The following is a 26,854-nucleotide window of genomic DNA, read 5'->3' on the forward strand; positions in this document are numbered from 1 at the left end:
ATAGCACAAAATATATATCAATAATGTGCTAGCAATAAACACTAAATTATTGTTAGCTGAGGACTATTGGCATATGTGCAAATAAAAACAATAAACAATATAAACATGAAAACATGCGAATATATATAAATGCAGTTTGTCTTGAATATTTAAAGGGACAGCAATTGAAAAATAAATAAACAATGAATATCCAAATCTGGCTTATTATTGATCCACATACAATTTAACATCCCACTCTGAATTAAGACCAATTGGCGTTCGAGTATCCAAATGGAATATCCAAAAAACCTCTCTTTTACTGAGAATTATCCCTCTATTACCCCCCCCCCCCCCCCCGGGGTGTCTGGGGATCAATTGGATAGCCTGGAATGTCAAGAGGGAACTGTCAGAGGTATGAAATTTTTTGAAATGCAGGGATATTGGAGTAGTAGACTCAGGGTCCTCTATAGAGCGTAGGTGTTCAAGAAAGCGGTCTTTCAAGGCTCGTGTAGTTTGACCTACGTACTGCCTCAAACATCCCTTGCATGTCAAAAGGTAAATGACATAACAAGAGTTACAGGTCATGTGTTCCCGAATCTGAAAACTCCTGTGGTTAGCAGAGGACATAAAACTCGTTCCAAAAGAAGCATAGGAACAAGATCTGCACCTCCTGCTTCCACATTTGAAAAACCCCGGCTTAATTGAAAGCCAATTCTTTTTGTGTGGTACCCTTGGCAACATAGGAGGAGAAAGGAGATTCCCTAAGGTTGGCGCTTTACGCGACACAAAACATGTGCCATCCTTAAGAATACCTTTAAGACTCTCATCAGTATCCAAAATAGGGAGTGCCTTCCGTACTATGTCACAGATTTTCCCAAATTCAACACTATATGTAGTGATGAATTTGAGTTTCTTGGATCTACCCATTTTGGTAGATTTATCAGACTGAAAGAAAACTTCTCTATCAAACAAATCAACTTCCTGCTTAGTCCGTTCTAGAAGATCCTTAGAATAACCTCTCTCAATAAGTCTTACTGTTAATTCTGCAGAATGTTTCGAATAACTCTGTGAGGTGCTACAATTACGTTTAACCCTGATATATTGGGACTTGGGTATGGAATTTATAGTGTGTTTGGGATGACATGACCGGGCATTCAAAATGGTATTTCCAGCACTAGATTTGCGAAACAATTGTGTTTCTATAGAGGAGGTATTCAAATTAGCACTTAATTTGATATCCAAAAACGAGATCGAAGATGTATTAACCTCCATAGTGAATTTAAGATTCAGCAAATTGTCCTGTAGATAGAGTAGAAACTGTTCAAGAAGATCAATTGGACCCTTCCAAATAATAAGGATGTCGTCAATGTACCGACCGTAATACTGTATATGTTGTCTGATGGTTCCCATTTCCATAGACGTGGGACAGCTCCCACCAACCCAAATACAGGTTGGCATAGGAGGGGGCAAACTTAGCCCCCATAGCTGTCCCACGCCTCTGGAGATAGAACTCCCCCTCAAACAAGAAAAAATTATGTGTGAACAAATATTCCACAGCAATCTTGATGAACAGTTTCAAAGCCTCATCATAGTTGGAAAAAGTATTCAGAAAAAATTAAATTGCTTGTATGCCCTGTTGATGGGGAATACAAGTATACAATGAGACCACGTCAATGGTGACAAAGGTAAATTCTTTACGCTATTGAATGCTTTCAACCTGTCTAATAACATCTGACGTGTCCTTAATGTAACTTGTAAGGTTCAACACAAATGGTTGAAGATACCCATCAATAAGTTCCGAAAGTGGTTCATTAAGTGATCCAATCCCTGCCACTATGGGTCTACCAGGGACGTTGGTGCCTTGCTTATGAACCTTAGGCAAATAATGAAAGATGGCCATGACTGGATGCTCAGTGTATAGAAAGTCAAAATTGGATTGTTTAATTATCCCCTCCTGTAATGCTGTAACCAATATGGTACGCAACTCGGATTTATAAAAGAAAATGGGATTAAATTTGAGCTTTTCATACACCGTAGCATCCAACAACTGTCTATAGGACTCCGTTTGATATGCCTGACGATCCAAAACAACCACCTTGCCCCCTTTATCAGAGTTACGTATGACTAACTCACAATTCGCCTGTAATTGTTTAATGGCAACATGTTGTGCCTTAGACAAATTGTCTTTGTGAGGGTTGAGTTCCTTACCAGACAATTTCTTTAATTCTTGTTCAACTGTTTTTTGAAAAACTTCAATGGCACTGGATCGTGCCTGTACAGGAAAAAAATTTGATTTTCTCTTAAGTCTAGTGATATCTTGTACCTCACCAGATACCTGGACACTGCAAAAATCTGAATTCTCTCTATCCAGTGCCATAAGATCCAAAGCTGAAAATTCATCTGAGAAATCAAAACCAAGCTTTATTTGACCATGTTTTTCCCCCACATCTATACTTTGACTGGCTGAGCCCAAATCTATTTAAATCAACTATAGTGTCAAATAATTTGAAATGTGAGGTGGGGGAGAAACCAAGACCTAAGGATAGTACCTCTATCTGTGTCTGTGTGAGTACTACGGAAGAAAGATTAATGACATTGTTAGTATCTAAGCATATTTTTGAAATTGAGTGGCCCTCCTCCTCTGTGGATATCGATGAGACTTCGGTATTAATGTCTCTGAGTCTAGTTGTTGATCTACCAGACCTTCCTCGACCCCCTCTGCGTACTTTTTTATGCGCACATGGGATTTCTGTTGGCCATGCTCGTTTTTTGATTGGGAAAGAGAGGGTGTCACAACATCAGTACCTAGGGAAAAAGATCCTGTTCCTTCAGTAGAAACTTTAGTTGAGCTTGTAGTCTCAGGATCAGAAGAGTCATATTCTGTATCAGTGTCTGCGAACCTCACTTGCTTATTTTCTGTATTCAAATTTCTAGGAGTTCTCCTATACCGTCTCCTAGTATCTGACGCAGTCCATTTATAGACTTTATTTAGCTCATAATCTTGTTTGTCTCTAAGTATTTTTTGTTTCTTAAAGTGCCAGAGTGAGCCCAGTTTTTAGGGGTACAAGTTAGAGATTGTCATTCGTTAAAAGACCATTTGGCCCAATGTTACCTTATAGTGTATCTGACTGATTACACTATACCGGTGAGTCCGTAGTTAAAAGGGATTGTTGTACAAATGATCCCCAACAAGTCTCCAATGGTGTCTGAGCTTCTGCTTCTTATGCTGGTATTACGGTTTTTATTTCACCATTCCTTTTAGATCCTTGCTCAGTGACTTTCAAATATAGATGATCCTCCTTTCGGTCAGTGACCGATCGCCTCCTGCTGATGTGACCGCTCCTCCTGGGGTGTCTCTTGGCGGTTTTTCTTTCTGCTGTCTGTGGTTAACTGCTTTCTGTTACTGCTCCTGAGTAGTGAGCCCTTTTGCGTTAGGGGTCACTAGTTGCTCTTCAGTACGGACAGGTGTACCGCTAGTGGTTGGAAATAGCGGTAATTCTTACCGGACTTGGAAGATGTATATACATTTTCAAGAGTGCACAAAAAGCTCAGTTTGCTCCTTATTCACCTGTTCTCCACAATCAGTGTGGCTGGTTCTCTGGTATCAACGCGTTTCGGCTGGGCAGCCTTTCTCAAGATACCAGTTGGGTGGATTCTTGGCTATTTAAAGACTGTTGATTAACTCTTGAATTGCTGTTCTTGTGTACAGATATCGTATTTCACTTAAGTTATGTTATTGCATTTTGAATATATAAAATATATGCTTAAAATTATATCTTTCTCTAAAAGGTTGTCTATAATTAACTTTTCTAAAAAATCTTTACATTATATATATATATATATATATATATATATATATATATATATATATATATATATATATATATATATAAATATAAAACTTCATATTAAACTTTTTTCTAAATTTACCATATATTACAAATTGTATATCAGAGTATATGGCAACCTAAAAATATTTTCTCTACTGTACTTTTGTAGTCATTAAACAATACCAACAGGAATATGTAGATACGTATGGATCTTGGCACTATAAATAGCGCTATGTTTAAAACCTTATAGTATTGTTAAGGTTTCTTTTGTAGTGAGGTACATGGCTCTAAAATAACTCTTGAAATGTAAATATTAAAATCACTGTAATATATTTTTGTTCCTGGAATTTAAGTAATGCTTAATTTAAATTAATTAGGGACCCCCTGGATTTATTTTTATATTTAGAGTTTGGTGGTTCTTTAATTATATGTTAAGATTTGTGCATCATAATATATCTGAAATGATTCTGGTATTAACCCATAATGGGGAATTAGAATCGTATAGTGAGATCCACTCTATGATTCTTAATTGGGACTTAAACTTATAATTCATCATTAATGGTTCAGGTATAAATTTGGTTGTTAAGGTATATACTAGTTGGACGTTTCCTGTATAGTGGAATTAGTCTTTTCTTCAGTGATGGTTAGCAACGTGTATTTTTTTTTTTTTTTTTTTAAATATTTTTATTAAAGTTGAGAAATGCAGTATACATTGATTAAACGACAGTTTCAATTCAAGTGAGTTACAACAGGTATGCTGCAGTGATGTGCAGTCACTAGAGGCAGGTGAGGCAGTGCTTCACCTCTCATATGGGCAAAAATATATTTGTTTTATTGGCTTTAAAAAAAAAATTGTAAATTTTTTTCCCCCAGCATTTTTTTTTCTCACAGCTATATGTTGTGCAATGAAGAGGCACAATCAGGTCTGCCCCCCATTACACAACATGCTGCGCCATCTACTGGATGCAAGTGGTTAAGATCATTGCATGGCTCATTAACTGCTTATTTGAGGCAGTCCTATTTGGGCTGAACCAATCCAGTGAGAGGCATTAGTAAGTGGAACATAGGGTTGGGGCTGGATGTTAAATCATATAAAACAAAACAAAAACGCAAAAAAACAACTTTCATATATTTTGTTGCTGTCCTGTGAACCTGCTAGCTTTGCTAAAGTGAAAAAGAGAGTTCTGTTCTTCCCCTCTAAGTGCAGTGGAATGTGCCACTGTCACTTCCTGAATCCTTACAGAGCAGGAGAGAGGCACAGAGAGCAGGGTTTCACCCACATCTTATTAAAGTAAGATTTTACTGAAAGATTCTGTTAGTTAAAATGATAATTTAATGAATGTGGTTTAGTGTTTGTTTACTCTTTTATAGCAGGGTCGTTTTTGTATTTTGTTTACTCAAACTATACACCCACTAACTTAGCAGCTTGCCTCTGTACTTCACACTAAATTATAGACTAATTTTCTGAACTCTCTGTAGCTCTGCTGTTTTATTACTTTAAAATGCAGTGGTCCCCCCCCCCTTGTGTGTGTGTGTGTGTGTGTGTGTCTCTCTATCTATCCATCTCTCTCCTTATGTGTTGTTCTCCCCCATGGTCTCTTTCTCTCTCTGTCTCTCTTCCTCCCCCTCTGAATCTCATCCCTTATGTAATGAAAGAATCTATAAGCATAATTTGCAGCATTAAAGTAAAATGTATGTTTTAAACATATTTTAATGGGCATGGATTTCTAGATCTCATAATCAGAGCAAGCATTGTGTTATCTGGCAAGAGTTTCTGTTACAATCCTTTTAGACTAAAATCAGATGTTTACTAAGTTGACCAGTTTTCCAAGACACCATTTAAAGGGACATGAAACCCATATGAAACCCATATGCAAATTTAAATAACTTTCCAATTTACATCTAATATCTAATTTTCTTTATTCTTTTGATGTCCTTTGTTGAAAATCATATCTAAATATGCTCAGTAGCTGCTGATTGGTGGCTGCACATAGATACCTCATGTGATTGGCTCACCCATGTGCATTGCTATTTCTTCAACAAAGGATATCTAAAGAATGAAGGCGTATCCTAACCACTGCCTCACCATCCTCTGACGTCACTGCACGTCACTGGTATGCTGACAACAATGTAGTATCTTTGGGTTTATTAGTTCTAGCTCTCTGCGACAATGCGGTGGAGTCCAAATTAAGTTGCGTAGACTAACTTGATGAGGTAAGGAGGCTTGTTCAATCTCTCTCCACTTAGAATGGGATAGCTTAACTCCCCATTGGGACACATGGGTTAGCATAGCACCATCATAGTATCTGGAAACCGACGGAGATGCTACTCCTCCAGAAGTTTTAGGGAGTTGGAGTAATTTGTGTGCCACCCTGGGAGGTTTATTCTGCCAAATAAATTTCATAAATCCACTCTGGAATTGGAGCAGGAGGGATTTAGGGATCTTGATAGGGAGGCATCGAAAAAGATAAGTAAGTCTTGGGAGAAAGGACATTTTTAAAGCAGCAATTCTTCCGAGCCAGGACACATGCTGCACGCTCCAATCCCTTCTCAGGGTGCGGAGCGAGGTGAGAAGGGGATTATAGTTGTCCTTTATAATCTGGGGAAAGCTACTTGATAGTCTAACACCCAAGTGCAGGACAGAATGTTCTGTCCAGTTGAAATTAAAACTTTTATTCATGGAGGCCAACTGCTAGCCAGTGAAACCTTGTGTGTTTTTGACAGGTTTAATTTGTAATAGGAGTGGGCACCAAAAGAGGCAAGTATGTCCAAGAATAGGAATATTCTACATGGGCTGGGTCGCAAAGAGTGTGACATCATCCGCAAAAAGCGCGATTTTGTGTATAGTACCAAACAAAGTGATACCCTGTATCTGAAGATCAGTCCTAATTTGCTCTGCTAAAGGCTCGATTGATAAGGCGAACAACAGCGGCGATAGTGGGCAGCCCTGTCTGGTGCCGTTTGCTATGGTAAAGGCAGGAGAACGAAAGCCCAATCCGCTCACAAAAGCTGTGGGAGTCGCGTAAAGGGCCCTGATTGCCCCAATAAAATCACGAGGGAGACGAAAGCGCTCAAGAACTGCCCAGAGATATTGCCATCTGACGCGGTCGAAGGCCTTCTCCGCGTCAAGAGAGATGACCGAAAGCGGTTTCCGTAGTCGAAAAGAGCGAGTCAGGATATTAAGTAACCATCTCGTGTTATCCGGGCCCTCACTCTGGGGCACAAAACCCACCTGGTCTGGGTCAATTATGGAGGGTAAAAACTTAGCGAGTCTGTTGGCCAACATTTTAGAGTAAAACTTTATGTCCGTATTTATCAGAGAGATGGGCCTGTAGCTGGTGCAAAGAGTTGGATCTTTATTTGGTTTTAAGATGGTAACTATATTCGCTTAGAGAAATTCTTTTTGAAAGTAGCCTTCCTTTCTGGCTAGATTATAAAACTTAAGTAATAAGGGGGAGAGCTCATGAGCAAACATTTTATAAAAATGAACCGGATATCCGTCCGGCCCAGGTGACTTAAACGATTTTGCATTTTTAATGACTGTCATAACTTCCATGAGCGAAAAAGGGGAGCTTAAAAGGTCACGTTGCTCAAGGGAAAGTGTGGGAAGCGACAAGGTCTCCAGGTAGGTTTGTAGGACCTCTTCAGGGGTAGACCTAGGAGATTCAAATGTGGCTATATTATACAACTTAGTATAATACTCAGCAAACGCCTCCCCGATGTGAGACGGGATTTGGAGGTGAGAGTCTGAGGTTCGTATGCAGTGAATTCGCGAAGCCCCGGTTCTGTTTCTGATCTTATTGGCCAGCAATGAATCAGCTTTGTTACCTTTGTAGTAAAACATGTGTTTCAGCTTAGTAAGGTTGACCTGAGTTCTGCGGAGCTCAAGTTGAGAAATGTGATTCTTGACCGCAGTGATTTGAGACGTAATGTCTGCGTGAATTGCACTTCTATTTTGCTATTCTTAAAGTCTCAGTTTGATGTGGGCCTGCGAGAGGGTCAGGCCAGCTTGCTTTCGGAGATGTGCTTGTTTAGTGATCAGGAGCCCTCTAAATGTGGCTTTGGCCGCACCCCATAAAGTGTCATCCATAACTGTGCCGTTATCGTTTGCTTGTATGTAATGGGTGATATGCCTTCGAAGATCTTCCCTGAAGGGTATATCCTCATGGATGTGATGGGGTAAACGCCAATTGGACCTCGAGCGGGTGCTGTTAGCAGTGTTAATATAAATCTGGACCAGGTCATTGTCAGACCAAGCGCAGAGGGAAATTCTAGCTTGTGAGACTAGGTCTAGGGAATCTGCAGAGGAGAAGATGTAGTCTAATCTGGAATACAGTCTATGTGGGTGAGAAAAGTATGTATAGTCATAATCTTGTGGGTGGATAGCTCTCCAGATGTCATAGAGACCTGAGCAGGACATTAGCTGACAAAATCTACTAGATAATTGTTTGGCTGGAGAAGACGCCATAGTCCTAGAAGCAGTTTTTCTGTTGTGGTCCCAGACCATGTTGAAATCACCTGCTATGAGAACTCTACCTTGTTGTACCCACTCAAGGACGTGGAGGATATGCTTAAGGTATCTCGGTTGGTTAGAGTTTGGGAGATATATGGAGGCTAAGGTGTAGGTGACATGATTTAATTTGCAAATTAAAATAACATATCTCGCCTGAGTATCTTTAATAATTTAAATTGGCTCAAAGGTGAGTCTCTTGTGTAGAAGAATTGCCACTCCTCTAGCTTTTTTGGTAAAAGAGGCCGTTTCAATGTGCGTATAGGTCTTGGAAACAAGTTTAAGGGGTTCACTATCTAGCCAATGGGTCTCTTGGAGGAATACAACATCGGGATTGTGATGCTTCAGGGATCTTAATAGGAGGCTGCGCTTATGAGGGGAGTTGAGACCCCTAACATTGTGTGTTAATAACCTAATAGAGGGCATAGGGGGTAGTAGGTAATAGTGTTACAGAGATGGGGTAGGGAATTTGAGGGAGAGAATGGAAGGGTAAGGCAGGCTCTAATAAAGAACCCTAGATTGTGGTGGAAATAATCCACCTAGAAGAGTCCTAGCGCAGACTTCTAAGTGGGGGCGGAGGGTATGAGGTGATAAACCAAGGTGTATAGGGCTGAGAACATCATCAGCCCCGCTCCATAAACTACACATACTTAAATATTTTTAAATAACAGTTAATCTGAACTTATTCAGCAAAACAATTAAGAAGTATATAAACAAAACATACAGTGCAAAATTAGACATGCAAAGGTGTAACAGATAGAACAGGCCTACAAGAAACATATAGAAGTGTAGTCCACTCAAACCTATTAGTGACCCTTAACTAGGGGAGGGGAGTGGGAAGTGACCCACCCAGACAAGCTGGGCGAGAGCGGAAAGGTGAGGGGTGGTCACCCAGGTGTTATATTTATAATATCCCTTGCTAGCTTTGTTCTGTATGTTTGATATATTAGTAGGGGTGGGAGGTAGAGATTTAGTGTGAGGAACTGAGCTTACTTACTCTTTGTCTTAAAGGAAGCAAAGCGAGTATGGGCAACCTAGGTATATATAGTTAGGGCCAAATTGGGGGGCACAAGTGTATATGGGGCTAGTAAAAAGTCAATGGCATTTGCCAGTTAGGTGTGGATGAGGCAAGCAAACATATATATATATAAAAAAAAACAAAAAAACACTCCACTCAACAGCAACAGAGAAACACAAGCTGACGCAGCAGCAAAAGAGTATAACAGTTGCAAAACAATATCTCCTACAAATGAGCCTTACATTTAACTAGAATAAGAAAAGGTAATTTGAGAATGTCCACAGAGAGGAAATCCCAATATAGAAGTAATAAGGAAACCCCTGCTGAATATCCAAACACTATGTGATTCTGCTGTGTGAGCTGGACACAGGGCTGGGTTTCATATGGTGTAAAATAATAAAGAAAAATAAATAGGCCTCAGATTTACACAAACCTAGGCCCCAGTTGTTATTACAGGGACTAGAGTTGCCCAGGTCAGGAGGATAGCTCAGGCCCAAACAGAATTAACAGTTAAATATTACTTAGGCTCCTTGCAGGCTCTCTGGTGGGTATAAAAAGCGAGACTGAGAGCTCACTAAGGCTAGGGGGGTAGTCAGACGACCTCCCCGACAGCCGGATTCACTCACCCAGAAACAGGTCCTCAGTTCAGATCCGGGAGCAGCAGAAGAGGAAGGAGTATCTGGAGCAGGTCGGGTGACAGGCTGCAGCTGCTGCTGCTGCTGCTGGGCCCTTCGAGCGGTCAGTGAGCCACCTAGGCTCCGATTCAAGTAATCTGATAGCTCCGTGTAGGGTAAATGGCGGATGGAGGTGATCGCCGGATCTTCTTTTCAGACACTGAGTTTGGAGCTTAGCGCCCGGGAAGCCGGCTTGGGAGCGAAGCAGGTAGGCCCAAATATGGCGACTGTTCGCGCCTTTTTTTAAATAAACTTGTAGGGCAGAATAACACCCAACAGGGCGCAATGCAGGGAAGTACTCCCGAAGGCCCAAACAGCTCCCGGCACCTTTATAACTCAGGCAGGCCCTTGAACATCCACTAGGCTCAGGAGGAGCCATCCAGCCTAATTCGTGAGTCTCTTCTTTTCCAGCGAGGTGCCGGCAAATTAACAGCTGTGCGATGCGCCTGTATATGCCAGGTAATCTCCTGACACCGAAATGGCCAGTGCTCCAGAGCGGGTCCCCGGCCCTCCGGAGCAGAGAGTAGTATTCAGGTAGCCGTGGGGCAGGGTCGCTAGTAGCGGAACTTGAAGGATGCTGCAAGATTCGCCTGAAGAGTCAGGGTGTCTCCACAAGTAGCCTTAGAGGGGGTGTCCCCAGGGTAATTTTGTTAGAAAGAGGGCTGCTAGGTCTCCGGAGCGGGGCCCGACCCTCCGGAGAGCAGGGACTCCCACTGCAACACTTAGTCCCAGTCAGCAGTAAAGATGGTATATAAGTTGTAAATGAAAAGTTCAATAACACACTTGAAAGGAGCTTGAGTGTTTAAAACTATATATACTGGCAAAAATATATAAAAGTTTCTTAATTTAGATGCCAATTATTAATATTATTGTGTCCTCAAGAGCAGAGCTGCTAGCAAACACGTCCTAGCTTATCCACGGCTAGCTTCAGATCTAATTCGCTATTTAGGCCCTTAGGGTACAGGGTGCCCATTTTGAAAATTAGTTCAGCTTCTTGGTATAGTAGTCTCTTTTCCAGATTGCCTCCTCTTCCATCTGCTTTGACTTTCTTTATACCCCAAAATTTCATGTCATTTGGGTTACCTCTGTGAAATTGTTTAAAATGGGCATATAATCTAGTATTATCTTTCTCTTTTTCTATGCTACGGATATGTTCCCTTATTCTTTCTTTCAATTTTCTACCAGTTTGGCCTAAGTATTGAAGCTCACATGAGCATTGTAATAAATATATGACGTTGGTGTCTGTACACCTGATGGTGTCATTTATCCTAATTTCCTTTTGAGTCATAGTTGATTTTACCATTTTGGTCTTAGTACTATATTTACACGATTTACATTCATGACAAGGGAAAAAACCTGATACTTTCTCATTTCTAAGATTATATTGGTTTACACAAGTTGTAGATTTGAACTCACTAGGAGCTAAAATGTTTTTTAGGTTTGTAGCCTTCCTAAATATTATGTCAGGACGATATTTAAGTCTTTTCCCTATTATGGGGTCACTTCTGGCTATGTGCCAGTGTTTTTTTATAATGTTTTCAATTTGTTTGTGTTGACTTGAAAATGTGGTTATAAATGGGATGTCATAAGGATCTTTTTCTTCTTTATTTGCTATGATTTTATCCTCCAGTAGTGTCTTTCTATCTATTTCTCTGACTAGTTTATTTGTATCTACTAGTGATTTAGGATGATATCCTCTTTCTACAAATCTATTGTGTAAAATTTTAGCTTGTCTGTCATAGTCCAATACTTGTGTGCAATTTCTTCTGATTCTGGAGAATTGTCCTTTTGGTACATTTCTCTTCCATTTTTCGTGGTGGCAGCTTTTAAAGTCAATGTAGCTGTTTGCATCGACTTTTTTAAAAAATGTTGTAGTGTTGATTTTATTATCAATTATAGCTATTTCAATGTCCAAAAAATTAATTCTGGTTTTGTTGTATTCATGAGTAAATTTTAATCCAAAATCATTAATGTTAAAGTCTAGAATAAATTCCTCATCTCCTTTCCAGATAATGAATATGTCATCTATAAATCTCTTGTAGAGCACGAGATTCGCACCCCATGGAGTTCCTGATATAAAAAGCTCTTCAAAATATCCTACGAACAAATTGGCATAACTGGGTGCGAATCTCGTGGTCATGGCGTTTCCCCTTTTTTGTAAGTAGTAATTGCCATTAAATGAAAAATAATTATTTTTTAAAATGAATTCCATACCTTCTAGTATGAATTCCTGCTGTGGTTGTGTCATGTCATTATCTCTTGCTAAAAATGTACTGGTGGCTTCTAGTCCTCTAGTGTGTTCTATACACATATAAAGGGAACTGACATCACATGTTACTAAGATGTAGTTGTCTTTCCATTCTAAATTTTCTATTAGATTCAAAAAATGTTTTGTGTCTTTTAGATGTGATGGTACAGATTTGACATGTTTATGGAGGAAGTAATCTGTATATTGGGATAGATTGGATGTTAGAGAATCTATTCCCGAAATGATGGGTCGGCCTGGGGGGTTTCTGATGTCCTTGTGGATTTTCGGAAGAAAATAAAAAACTGGTGTTCTGGGGTGTTCTATTAGTATTAACTTGATTTCCTGATAATTTAATATTCCCTTATCTTTTGCTGAAAATATAATTTATTCCATGTTCTTTTTCATATGATCTATGGGATTTCTAGTCAGTTTTTTATATGTGACCTCATCTCCCAATAGTCTGTTTGCCTCTTTAAGGTAATTCTCAGTGTCCATTATGACCACTCCCCCACCCTTATCAGCTTGTTTGATCATAATGTTTTTGTTCTCTTTGAGATCCTTTAGCACTAAATTTTCTTTTTTGGTTAAATTCCATTTTATGTCTTTTTTGTCCTCTAGTTTTTCAATATCATCTTTAACCTTTTCTTCGAATATTTCTATTGCACTCCCTTTCTCTTGTGTCGGGTAAAAAAAGTTGATTTTTGCTTAAAATTAGTATGAATGTAGGTAGATGTATTAATTGTTGTATTTTCTAAGGGATTTTAAAAAAAATATTTTTTAAGAGCTAGTCTTCTTGTGAATTGATTAACATGGATCAAAGTTTCAAATGTATTGATTTTACAAGCAGGTGCAAAGGACAAGCCTTTGTTTAGAACAGATTTTTGCTCATTATTCAGTGTTACTTTACTTAAATTAAATATTCCCTTTGATTCTATTTTGATTTCTTCGTGGCTTTCTTTGGTTCTACCTCCCCTTCCTCGATTTCCTCTAGCCTTCTTTTGCCTTTTGGAGGGTCGTGGGTCTGACTTGGGCCCTCTTCTAAAAGAGACAACCTTGAACTATGTGCTTTTGTGGTGACTGTGGGGGTTCTATTTTCTTCATCTTCCTGAATTAGTATACTAAATCTGTTTGAATTGTCTATATTTTTATTATCTAATTGGTGGTTACTTGTGTTGTGTTTCCAATTAATGTGTGATTCTTTTTTCCTTGGTGAATATATTTTTCTATGGTGATCTTTCGGTGTGTCCCAATCAGTGTTTTCTGTGTATTGGCTTCTCCAATTGGTGTGTGTGTTAGGTTCATCATATCTGTGATCTATATCTCTTCTATTGTCAGAGTGCCTGTGGTTGTGCAGATCTCTGTTGTGGCCTCGTTCTTCTCTATATTGCTCATTTTCACTGTTGCGTGTATTATGGTTAGGGCCATTTTGGTTGGAGTTATAGGTGTAATTTTGTCTTTGTTCTCTATTTGTCTGATAGTGATATCTATCTCTATTGTAGTTAATTTCCCTGTGTCCTTGTCTGTGTGTTCCCTCTAAATAATATCTATTGTTTTGCCAATTTCCTTCAGTTTTATTGATCCTTCTATTGTTCCAAAAATCTCTATCTCTATTTCTGTGCTCATATCCGTTGTGTATGTGTTCTCTTCTTTGTTCATTGTTTCTATAATAATTATAGTTGCCAAATGTTCTTTGATATCTGTCGTTATTATAATGCCTGTCATTATTATAGTGTCTGTCATTACCATTCTTATAGTGTCTATCATTGTGATTTCTATTAAACGCAGTGTTTCTATTAGAAATTCTTTCTTTGTGTTCACTCTGGTAGTTGTTGTAATGTATTGTTAATTAATTCTGAATCAATGTTATGTTTTTTGCTACTAAATAAATGTCTGTGATCTTCAAGTTCACTTTCTGTTTCTTTGTTTTCTGTTTCATTATTGGATTTATAGTCTTCTAAATCCCTATTAAATTTTCTCCATTTCACTTCTAGTATTTCTTTATTTAGTTCTCCTAGTTTTTTCGCTATTTCTTGTTGTTTAATGTTTAGTGTGTCACTTAGGGTGACTTTGTCCAATATGTCTTTACAATTCTGTATTTTAACCCCAAGTTCTTGTGTGGTTGCTTCTCTGGACTTTATAATTACCTTTATAAGTTTACTGGATGCTGTTTCTAGGATTTCATACCATTCTTTACTATGTTCTTCATTTAGTTCAAATGTACAGTCTTTTTTCAATCTTAATCCTCTAGGTACCATATTTTCTTTGATATATTTATTAAGAAAAGCTATCTCTAGTTTCTGTTTTATTTCTTTAAATAAAATATTTTCTAGATTGCTCAGTGTGTCTTTCTCATTAATAGTATTATATCTATTGTGTGAAGAATCAGAAGGATTTAATTTGTTATGTATGTCATCCAAAATGCTGTCTCTAGTGCCAAAAATATCCATAGTGTTGAGGGGATAAATGGACCCAAATTTAGCGTGTAATGTAGATACCAATCTGTGCAGTCTAGGGATAAAAAAGTTACAAGGACAAAAAAGTTTAGACTGTGTGACTGGTAGGGAATATAGCTCACCTTTAAAAACGTTATCCCATATGTTTGCAAGTAAAATGTGATATAAGGTGGCGCAATTTTACTTGCTATTCCCAATTGGATATATATCTAATTTTTAAAAGTTGCAGGTCATTAAACACACCTAAATCTAAATATTCCTCTTGGAAAAATGAGCGCAAAACAAAGTTTTATTAATGTTTCTTTTAAAACCAATAGTGTATCGCTATAAAACTAGACACCAGTGTCTTCTAAAATTCAGAGGCCTAGATTTGGAGTTTTGTCGGTAACGAACCGAAAAACTAACGCCGGCTTTTTTCTGGCCGCACCATAAAAATAACTCTGGTATCGAGAGTCCACATAAAGGCTGCGTTAGGCTCCAAAAAAGGAGCGTAGAGCATTTTTAACGCAGCTTCAACTCTCGATACCAGAGTTGCTTACGGATGCGGATAGCCTCAAAAACGTGCTTGTGCACGATTCCCCCATAGGAAACAATGGGGCTGTTTGAGCTGAAAAAAAACCAAACACCTGCAAAAAAGCCGCGTTCAGCTCCTAACGCAGCCCCATTGTTTCCTATGCGGTAACCCTTCCTACGTCTGCACCTAACACCCTAACATGTACCCCGAGTCTAAACACCCCTAACCTTACACTTATTGACCCCTAATCTGCCGCCCCCGCTATCGCTGACCCCTGCATATTATTATTAACCCCTAATCTGCCACTCCGTAAACCGCCGCTACTTACATTATCCTTATGTACCCCTAATCTGCTGCCCTAACATCGCCGACTTCTATATTATATTTATTAACCCCTAATCTGCCCCCCACAACGTCGCCTCCACCTGCCTACACTTATTAACCCCTAATCTGCCGACAGGACCTGAGCGCTACTATAATAAAGTTATTAACCCCCTAATCCGCCTCACTAACCCTATCATAAATAGTATTAACCCCTAATCTGCCCTCCCTAACATCGCCGACACCTAACTTCAATTATTAACCCCTAATCTGCCGACCGAATCTCGCCGCTATTCTAATAAATGTATTAACCCCTAAAGCTAAGTCTAACCCTAATACTAACACCCCCCTAAGTTAAATATAATTTAAATCTAACGAAATTAATTAACTCTTATTAAATAAATTATTCCTATTTAAAGCTAAATACTTACCTGTAAAATAAACCCTAATATAGCTACAATATAAATTATAATTATATTATAGCTATTTTAGGATTTATATTTATTTTACAGGTAACTTTGTATTTATTTTAACCAGGTACAATAGCTATTAAATAGTTAAGAACTATTTAATAGCTAAAATAGTTAAAATAATTACAAATTTACCTGTAAAAGAAATCCTAACCTAAGTTACAAATAAACCTAACACTAGACTATCAATAAATTAATTAAATAAACTACCTACAATTAACCTAACACTACACTATCAATAAATTAATTAAATACAATTGCTACAAATAAATACAATTAAATAAACTAGCTAAAGTACAAAAAATAAAAAAGAACTAAGTTACAAAAAATAAAAAAATATTTACAAACATAAGAAAAATATTACAACAATTTTAAACTAATTACACCTACTCTAAGCCCCCTAATAAAATAACAAAGCCCCCCAAAATAAAAAAATGCCCTACCCTATTCTAAATTACTAAAGTTCAAAGCTCTTTTACCTTACCAGCCCTGAACAGGGCCCTTTGCGGGGCATGCCCCAAGAAATACAGCTCTTTTGCCTGTAAAAAAAAACATACAATACCCAAGCCCCCCAACATTACAACCCACCACCCACATACCCCTAATCTAACCCAAACCCCCTTAAATAAACCTAACACTAAGTCCCTGAAGATCATCCTACCTTGTCTTCACCATACCAGGTTCACCGATCGGTCCAGAAGAGCTCCTCCAATGTCCTGATCCAAGCCCAAGCGGGGGGCTGAAGAGGTCCATGATCCGGCTGAAGTCTTCATCCAAGCGGGCCAGAAGAGGTCTTCCATCCGATTGAAGTCTTCATCCAAGCGGCATCCATCCGGAGCGAAGCGGCAGCATCCTGAAGACCTCCACCGCGGAACATCCATCCTGGCCGACGACTGAACGACGAATGACGGTTCCTTTAAATGACGTCATCCAAGATGGCGTCCCTCGAATTCCGATTGGCTGATAGGATTCTATCAGCCAATCGGAATTAAGGTAGGAATATTCTGATTGGCTGATGGAATCAGCCAATCAGAATCAAGTTCAATGTCGGCGATGTGGGGGGACCTCGGTTTAGGGGTACATAGGTAGTTTATGGGTGTTAGTGTACTTTAGAGTACAGTAGTTAAGAGCATTATAAACCGGCGTTAGCCCAGAAAGCTCTTAACTACTGACTTTTTTCCTGCGGCTGGAGTTTTGTCGTTAGATGTCTAACGCTCACTTCAGACACGACTCTAAATACCGGAGTTATAAAAATCCCATTGAAAGGATAGGATACGCAATTTACGTAAGGGGATCTGCGGTATGGAAAAGTCGCGGCTGGAAAGTGAGCGTTAGACCCTATTTTGAGTGACTCCAAATACCGGCGGTAGCCTAAAACCAGCGTTAGGAGCCTCTAACGCTGGTTTTCACGGCTACCGCCAAACTCTAAATCTAGGCCAGAGTATCTGTGATAATAAAATATACAAATGTATCTTTATATCTTTCTTTTTGATAAAATTAAAACCTTTACAAAGTTGCTAACAAAAATTTGTCTGCAATTTGAAATAACCCTTTCCCTTTGTGATATATAAGAATGGATTGAGCTACAAATTTTATGCAATTTATACAATATATATTCTCAGAGTTAATGTCGCAGTGAGCCCAGTTTTTAGGGGTACAAGTTAGAGATTGTCATTCGTTAAAAGACCATTTGGCCCAATGTTACCTTATAGTGTATCTGACTGATTACACTATACCGGTGAGTCCGTAGTTAAAAGGGATTGTTGTACAAATGATCCCCAACAAGTCTCCAATGGTGTCTGAGCTTCTGCTTCTTATGTTGGTATTACGGTTTATGTTTCACCGTTCCTTTTAGATCCTTGCTCAGTGACTTTCAAATATAGATGATCCTCCTTTCGGTCAGTGACCGATCGCCTCCTGCTGATGTGACCGCTCCTCCTGGGGTGTCTCTTGGGTTTTTCTTTCTGCGGTCTGTGGTTAACCGCTTTTTGTTACTGCTCCTGAGTAGTGAGCCCTTTTGTGTTAGGGGTCACTTGTTGCTCCTCAGTGCGGACAGGTGTACCTCTAGTGGTTGGAAATAGCGGTAATTCTTACCAGACTTGGAAGATGTATATAAATTTTCAAGAGTGCATAAAAAGCTCTGTTTGCTCCTTATTCACCTGTTCTCCACAATCAGTGTGGCTGGTTCTCTGGTATCAACACATTTTGGCTGGGTAGCCTTTCTCAAGATACCAGTTGGATGGATTCTTGGCTATTTAAAGCCTGTTGATTAACTCTTGAATTGCTGTTCTTTGCTGTATCTTGCTGTATCTCTCTGGTAACAACATCACCCCCTGAGGCTAATGCATGCATACATATATATATATATATATATATATATATATATATATATATATATATACACATATATATTTCAGAAAATAGGAATAAATCTGCGCTTAGGAATATATAGCTGGGATATAGGTGATATACCTGGACACAAGTACAAATATACTATATTTAGATGTGACTGAGTATATAAATACAATATATGAGTACAATATATGAGTGTTAACAGCCTATCAATGTTTACACCAATAAGTCTGTGAATAGTATCACTAGGATACAGACCTAGTCCAGCACAATGATTTTTGAAAACAATAGGCTGTCCACAGCAGGGTCAGATTGTAACAGCTCATGTGACAGTTCCCAAGTGCCTTTTATCTCTCTGCTGCTTCGTCCGGTGATGAGAGTGTCCTCTTAAAAAAGCGGATCCTCCCCAAGTGATTTCTGAAAGAATGAAGTTTGGACAAGTGCACAAGAGAGCACACCTAGTGAAGCCTGTTTACAACAAAGAATTCACTTAGCACAAGTATAATTAACCACTCACGTGATTTAACCTCATCCAGTATGAGGTATAGATAAGACACTTTTGTTATAGTTGATGTCTCCTTCCGCTCTCCTTATATTATTTTCCACTGTGGTCCCTCTGTTCCTCTCCAGCTGGTTGACAGACTGTATATCCCCAGACGTGGGGATAAATGAATTTAAAGGGTTAATCCACTTGTTAACTCCAGGGGCTTATAAGGGCAATAATTTCTCAGGCTTTGTGTATATATATATATATATAATTGAACACACTTTATTCAAGTCCAAATAAAAATATATGTACATATACACTTACAAAAACGGTTTAAAAGGTTAAAAGCCACAGTCAATGGCCATTCAAATTAAGCAGCACGAACGGATTAAACTGGCATATATAGTAATATACCTTAATGTCGTTCCGTTATTTTGCTGCTGTTGGATATATTGTTGGAAGCAATGTATGCACCGTGTGCTAGTAACTCCAGATCACACAATCTAGTATGTAATACTGGCTACTGTATCGCAACGGCTAAGCAGTGAATCAAGCTGTGCATGTGGCGGGGGCGGAGCCTAATGCGTTTCGCAACACCATTGGTTGCTTCATCAGAGGTAGGGGCCAGCCCCCTTCCTGACTGATCTATATGGCGTGTCAGTGCTCATTTCAATTAGACTGGTTCCGCGTCTGCCATATAAGTTCATTCTTTCATATATATATATATATATATATATATATATATATATATATATATATATATATAGATATATATATATATAAAGGGCAATAGGTCCAGCACAAGTGAGGATAGCTAAAGTTCATAATGGGTAACAGAGTGCGCGTCCGCCAGAGGGTCCTGTGTCACCTCTTACATATAAATCCAAAAGATAAATGACAAATGGCGCCAGCACTGTTTCTTTAAACTTTGAAAACCCTTATTGGGGTGTCATTATGGAAGGACAGCAACATTTCGGGTCACACAGACCCTTAAGCATGATGACACCTCAATAAAGGTTTTCCACTTTTAAAGAAACAGTGCTGGTGCCATTTGTCATTTATCTTTTGGATATATATATACATGCACACACACTTGTTGATGTGAATTTTTGTCAATTCCTAAGTGTCCCTTATTTTGTTTCAAGAAAAGTTGGGAACCCTAACAAGCCCAGTACAATATAGCACTGCTTGACATGAGAGTTTTGTTGCATTTATACTTTGTATTTTATATTATTTAAAACTTCAGATATTGCCCTTTACATTTTATTACATTGAAGTTTTGCAATTTCTAGTTTGTGTTTCAATACATTTAGATTTTTTTATACAGCAGCATATTTGAGATCTTACAAATTCTAATTGTGTTTTGAATGTTTTTGTGTAACTTTTAAAAAATTCTATTTGCAAATTGCATTGCATTTTGTATTTTTTTAAATAAGCCTGATAGTTTCCGAAAGTGGTCTGGACAGGGGAGTTCTGTGTGTGTGTGTGTGTGTGAAACTCTCTAGACATTTAACAACTGATTTATCTCTATATTTGCATTTAGGGGAATTTTGTTCAATATTAATTGTACACTTATTTAGCTGACAGAAAAGTAATATATACTAAACTAGAAGCAAATACATGCTAAAGCATAGCGTACACATTTCAGTTTAATTTGTATTTGCTGAATACATAACATTTATATCAGTGCTGAGTGCTCCCCTGTTAACGTCATTCTCCTGTGAGATTCTCTATCTCAGGAAGCCTCATTAATTCCTATGGGAGGCAGCTCTTATCTCTCTAGGGCTTTCAGTTTCTGACGTTTTTTCTCTGAGAACTTACAAACGTTTGCCCCTGTGAAGGCTGCACTATAATTTCTCTCCAAGCTGGAGAGTTGTTGAGCCAAAACGTATCTCCTTATCTACCATAGACGATTGTGATGCAAATGTGAATACAAATTTACCTGTAAAATAAAACCTAACCTAAGTTACAATTACACCTAACACTACTCTATAATTATATTAATTACATGAATTAAATACAATTACCTATATGACAAAAAAAAAAAATAAACACTAAGTTACACAAAATAAAAAAGAAATTATCAGATATTTAAACTAATTACACCTAATCTAATAGCCCTATCAAAATAAAAAAAGAACCACACATGAATTTGTCACTGAGAGGGCTGTACTGAGATACAAAGACCATTCTATTATTATTATCAGATTTGCTTTCTCTGGGAATAGGATTCTTTATTTCTCTTATCTTTTTATTTATAAGACTCAATGGGTATCCCCTATCCAGAAATTTCTTTGTCATCTCTTTAAGCCTTAACTCCCTGTCTGCCTCTTTACTCACTATCCTTTTAACTCTAAGGAGTTGGCTCTTTGGTAAAGAATAGATTAGTTTTTTAGGATGGAAACTGTCATATTTAAGAAGTGTATTTTTATCTGTATCTTTAGTGTACAGATCAAATTTTAATATATTGCCATTCTTAGACACTCTTGTATCAAGAAACGTGATGGACTATTCACTGTAAGTGATAGTGAAATGTAGACCCCTGACCATTGAATTAAGTTCATTGACAAAGTTCTCTAGGGTTCCAACGCTGCCCCACCACATGCCAAACACGTTGTCGATGTAGCGCCACCACACCGCCCCGTGTTGTCTGAATAACTGGTTTTCATATACGATTCTCTCCTCAAATTCATTCATATAGAGATTGGCGTATGCTGGGGCAATGCTGGAACCCATGGCCATGCCTCTAACTTGTACAAACCACTCGTCTTGAAAAAGAAAATATTACCAATAGAGAATGAGTCTGAGCAACTGCTCTATAAAGTGACATTGTGCTTCTGAGTACCTGCTATTCACCATGAATGTTTTGTTGATAATTGCTATACCTCTCTTATGTTTAATTGAAGTGTATAAGCTTTTAACATCCATGGTGAATAGCATCTGTTGGAAGCTCAAGTTGCTTAGCTTTATCTAGAAAATGGCCAGTATCTCTTAAATAGCTTGACATTTTAGCTACTTCAGGCTGCAATAATTTGTCTATAAATATGGAAATGTTGGTGTAAACTGAATCAACACATGAAACTGTAAGCCTCCCAGGTTGGTTTTTTTTTTTATGTCTGTCCTTGTGCACCTTGGGGACCGTGTAAAAAATGGGATTTCTAGGAGTCCCTATGAATAGATAATCTGCCAATTTTTTTTATCTATAATAGCCATCTCTGTTGATTTATTAAGTATAAACTTTTTGTTCTATCTCAGGAGTGCTGTTCTCTCTCTTCTGATATAAATATAGTGAAGATTGGAGTAGCCGTGTTAGTCCAGTAGATAAGATGCTCAAAAAACAAAGTATTGCAGTATGCAGTGATACCTTTTTTATTGGACCAACATAATATTTCAAAGACAAGCTTTCAAGAGTTTTCCTCTCTTCCTCAGGTCTGAAGCATTACTGATCATTCTGATATAGATACACATCACATACAACAAATGGAAGGGAGGGAGGGGGGTGAGAGGGGTGTCATAAAAGCAGAGAATGTGTCTGAAGGAGAAAATAGCTGAGAATAGCCAGAAAGAATAAACAGAGGAGAGTAAATAGACCAGATGAGAGGAAAAACAAAAGGAAAAAGAAACCAATTTTAATAATGATGATAGATTATAGAAAGTTATGGTAGTGTGTGAGAAAGCCAGAGTCTGCATTAAGTCCTTCATTTCTGGTCTACATTAAGTCCTTCATTTTAGCCAATCAGTGCTGACTCACAAATAACTCCATAGGAATGAGCACAATGTTATCTATATGGCACACCTGAACTAGCACTGTATATCATTAAACAAATGTAAATGCTCATTTGCTGTAGCATGCTGGAGAGACGCACTAACACCAATCCTTCTCAGAGCACCGACTGCATTAATAGGAGAATTAGCACAACAGAATCCAGGGCCTACATTTAAAGAATCTTCTCTTCTGGGATCCTCCACATAAAGCCTCCTATGAATGCGGTCCGAAACACTGAGAAGAAAGATTGGGGTTAGATTGGCTGTCTGGTATGCTAGAGGTATGTATTTACACCCTTAAAGGTAATTTAAAGAAAATGAATGAATGCTGACAAATTTCGTCAATATTTTTTCATTTTTAACTTTTGTTGGTTCATTCATTTGGATATTTGTTTCATGAAAACTAAATGAATATCCATTTTTTGTTACAAATTTGTATTTGTAACGAGACAAATGCACATCTCTAATTATACGCATGTTGTTCATTTATCAGGTGCATTCCTTTATTTGTTTGAGCCATTCTTGTTGTTCTTCTGATAAATGTTGCAAACTTTTATTTAATAATTCATCTAAATATTTTTTGCTAATAAATTACAAATACTACTGTAAGCACAAGACAAGGTGGCTGTACCTAATAGATGAAGCAAGATGTAGCAAGACAAATTGATTCATTAATGCAGTCAAGTCTATTTGCAGATACAATGTACAAAACTAGAAAATGTAAGTTAGTACATCTTTTTCAATATATTATTTTAACAAAGCAAATGAAGATGCATTTTCCAGCACTGTTATATCTATTTGTAAAGTCATTACTAAGGAGTATTATTAATGAGGACACCAAGCATGCCGAGAGATAATGTATAGCAAGGTTTAAGAAATTAGATGTCCTAATAGCATGACTCATTATCACTATGTTTTCCTTAATGGCTTTTGTTTTTCTACATGAAAAGGAAAACTAAATTGTACTTATGTTAAAAGGTTAATACGTCAAACAATGCAAGACCTATTTTAATCTGACATGGACAAAATGCAGAACTATTCAATTAGTAACTAGTGGATGGTAAACATAGAGATCATGCCACATGGGTACACACTGCTACTTTCAAGGCTAACAGAATTGAGGGGATGGCAAAATTTCTTCTGTGGCTTGGTGGTAGATTGATTATTAAATTGGCACAAACTATTTACTTTAGTCTCCTTTTACTAGTGTTGGAGAGCTACTCCTACATGTTCCCATCTAACCTCCATAAATGTTCCACTAGAAAGTACCTCACTGGGCTGGAAAGAGGTAAATGGTGACAAATTAAATTTTACACAAAATTCAAAACCCTGTATGGTGTTACTTACCTTTGCCCAAATCAACTGATGGAGGGAATTAGTGCTTTGTTTTATTTTTTCACTGAGGTGCTTTTTTAATATACAGTATATAACACTTATCAATCGCGTGCTAAACCAACACCATGTTAGGCCTATAGCACTAAACCCATAGGTAGTTAGGAATATTTCACATTCCAATGTTCTTCACATAGAAGAAAATATTCTTTATATATAATGGTTATTTTGAAAATATATATCTATATGAATATATATATGTGTAGATATATATACAGGTAAATAAAAATATATTTTTAAAAATACTAAGAACATTTTCTTCTAAGTGAAGAACATTGGATTCTTTAATTTTTACACTAAAAACACATTAAAACACACACATTATTAAATATTAAAATGGATAAAAAAAATGTTTTTTAACTTTTAAGGTACTAGAGTGGAAAGGGCTCCAAAGTGTATATATACAAGTATATATGTCTATACATGTGTATATATGTATGTATATGTATATGTATATATATATATATATATATATATATATATATATATATATATACACACATACATACAGTGAAGTATTTAGGTTTTATGCTACCCTAGGCACCCAAAATTCTGCTGCCCCCCCAGGTTTTAGGACTTTTTTGGCCAAATATTTTTTAATCAGAGTATTGTGTTTTTTTTTCCATAGAAATTTCAAAAGTAAATGTTTACCAGGAATTTACCAGGCGGCAACATGGTCCTCTTTGCATACTTTTTCAAAATTCTACAAATTCTTCAAGCGGTGGTGCCTTCTGTTTAGGTCTGTCTGTCTTGTTCTCCCTCCCTGTTCATTCTGTGTCCTCTAGCTTGGGTATTGGTTCCCACTAGTAATTGGAATTACATTGTGGACTCTCCATGCCATAGAAAATAAAACAAAAATGTATGCTTACCTGATGAATTTCTTTTTTTCCGGGCATAGAGAGTCCACAACCCCGCCCTATTTTTTCATTATAATTTGGCAGTTATTTTGAGCAAACCTCAGGCACCTTTTCACCCTTGTGTTTCTTCTTTTTCCATTTTCCTTCGGCTGAATGACTGGGGATTATGGGTAAGGGAAGTTACACTTAACAGCTTTGCTGGGGTGCTCTTTGCCTCCTCCTGCTGGCCAGGAGTTGAATATCCCACTAGTAATTGGAATGACGTTGTGGAAATTTATCAGGTAAGCTTAAATTTTGTTTTGTTGCTTTGCAGCCTGAAATAAAGACAGACGCGGTTTTTGTTTATCCAGTTTATGCAGCAAAAATGACCACAGTGGTTGAAGGAGAAAAAGGTGAATGTCCTTGCATGGCCTAGTCAGAGCCCAGACTTTAACCCCATTGTGCCATCTGTGGCATGACTTGAAGACTGCAGTCCACAAACGGTCACCATCAAATGTAACGGAATTGGAGCAGTTCTGCAAAGAGTGGCCAAATATTGCACAGTCTAGATGTGCAAAGTTAGTAGAGACATATCCCAACAGACTAAAGGCTGTAATTAAAGCAAAAGGTGGTTCAACAAAATACTGACACAAGGTAGTGATCCTTTTTCCAACTCAGTGATTCTGTTTTTGAAGTGTCTTTATTTTTGCCTGACATCTTTCACTTGGATGTTATAAGTTGCACTGAGTAATTACAACTGGGTAAACAAAAACTGTGCTTGTCTTTATTTCAGGCTGAAAAGCAACAAAATGTGATTATTGTGATTATTTTCAAGGGGGGGGGTGATTCTTTTCAATACCCGTTGTATTAGTGTAACACTTTATTTTAATGTATTTGCAGTATGTTGTGCTTGGTGCAACTATTTTTAAACCCATACACTTTACGCTCAGTCTTTAATTATATATTGTTTTGTTTTTTTTTAAAAAATATCTTTTGGAAGACACATTTTAATTTAATTTGCAAATTTAAGATCATTAACCAACTTATGATCCTGCCAGTAATTGAGATATGCACTTTGGACTCTGGAGCCCCAAACACAATAGGTATAATATGTGAGCCAAGTATTAAAATATCTGTTATGCAAAGATATATTTTTATGTTTGTATGTCTCTGTATACCTTGCAGCTATGGTTGCTATTTGGCAGAACAATCAATGCTGAACCCTGTTTTTCAGTGCTAGCAACATAGGATTGAGGAACAAATTACTTTGAAAGTTGACAATTTTTTTGGGGTATCCTAAGTATTGAAATACAAAGATACTTTTCAATTTTAACAAGGGAAATGATAATCCTAATTTACAGCAAAAAACACTACACCAGTCTTTGGAAATGTGGTTTACATGTAGATTTTGGTATGTAGAAGGTGCTTTATTATCAGTAATTTGAGGAGATACACATTTTTACAGTTGATTTAGTTAGTACATGCTCAATAAAAAAAAAGCTGTCATGAAGTGACAGTTTACAAGGCTTTTAGCATTTATTTTGGATGCATGTATAAAAAAATATCCAGATAGTCTAGAGTTCTCACAAACACGGCTCACCATGCTCCCAAAGTATAAAAATCAAACTGTATTCCAAAAAAGTTAAAATCATAATCCACAGGAAGTGGGTGTTAAACAACATAGACACAATTTTGCAGCGTTAGAGATCAATCATGGGGCCGGTGCAAGGATGTTTTGTGTGCATGCGCAGTTGATCACTTAATGTAGCCATGATTGTTACAAGAATATAAACACATTACTTAAAGTTATAATGTCTCATTTCATATTGTCAATATATTTAATTACTTAATTCATATGTAACAATATTTAAAGCACCATGCTAATAAAAAGTGTTCAGCAGGTTTTTTTTTTAAAGGTGAACAGCATAATATACAAACAGAATATCTGTATAATAAAATCTGTGTGTATTCAAATCTAACAAATGTGTTTATATAAATTAAGAAA

This window comes from Bombina bombina, chromosome 5, assembly GCF_027579735.1.
Source record: "Bombina bombina isolate aBomBom1 chromosome 5, aBomBom1.pri, whole genome shotgun sequence".
Taxonomy (NCBI): Eukaryota; Metazoa; Chordata; class Amphibia; order Anura; family Bombinatoridae; genus Bombina; species Bombina bombina.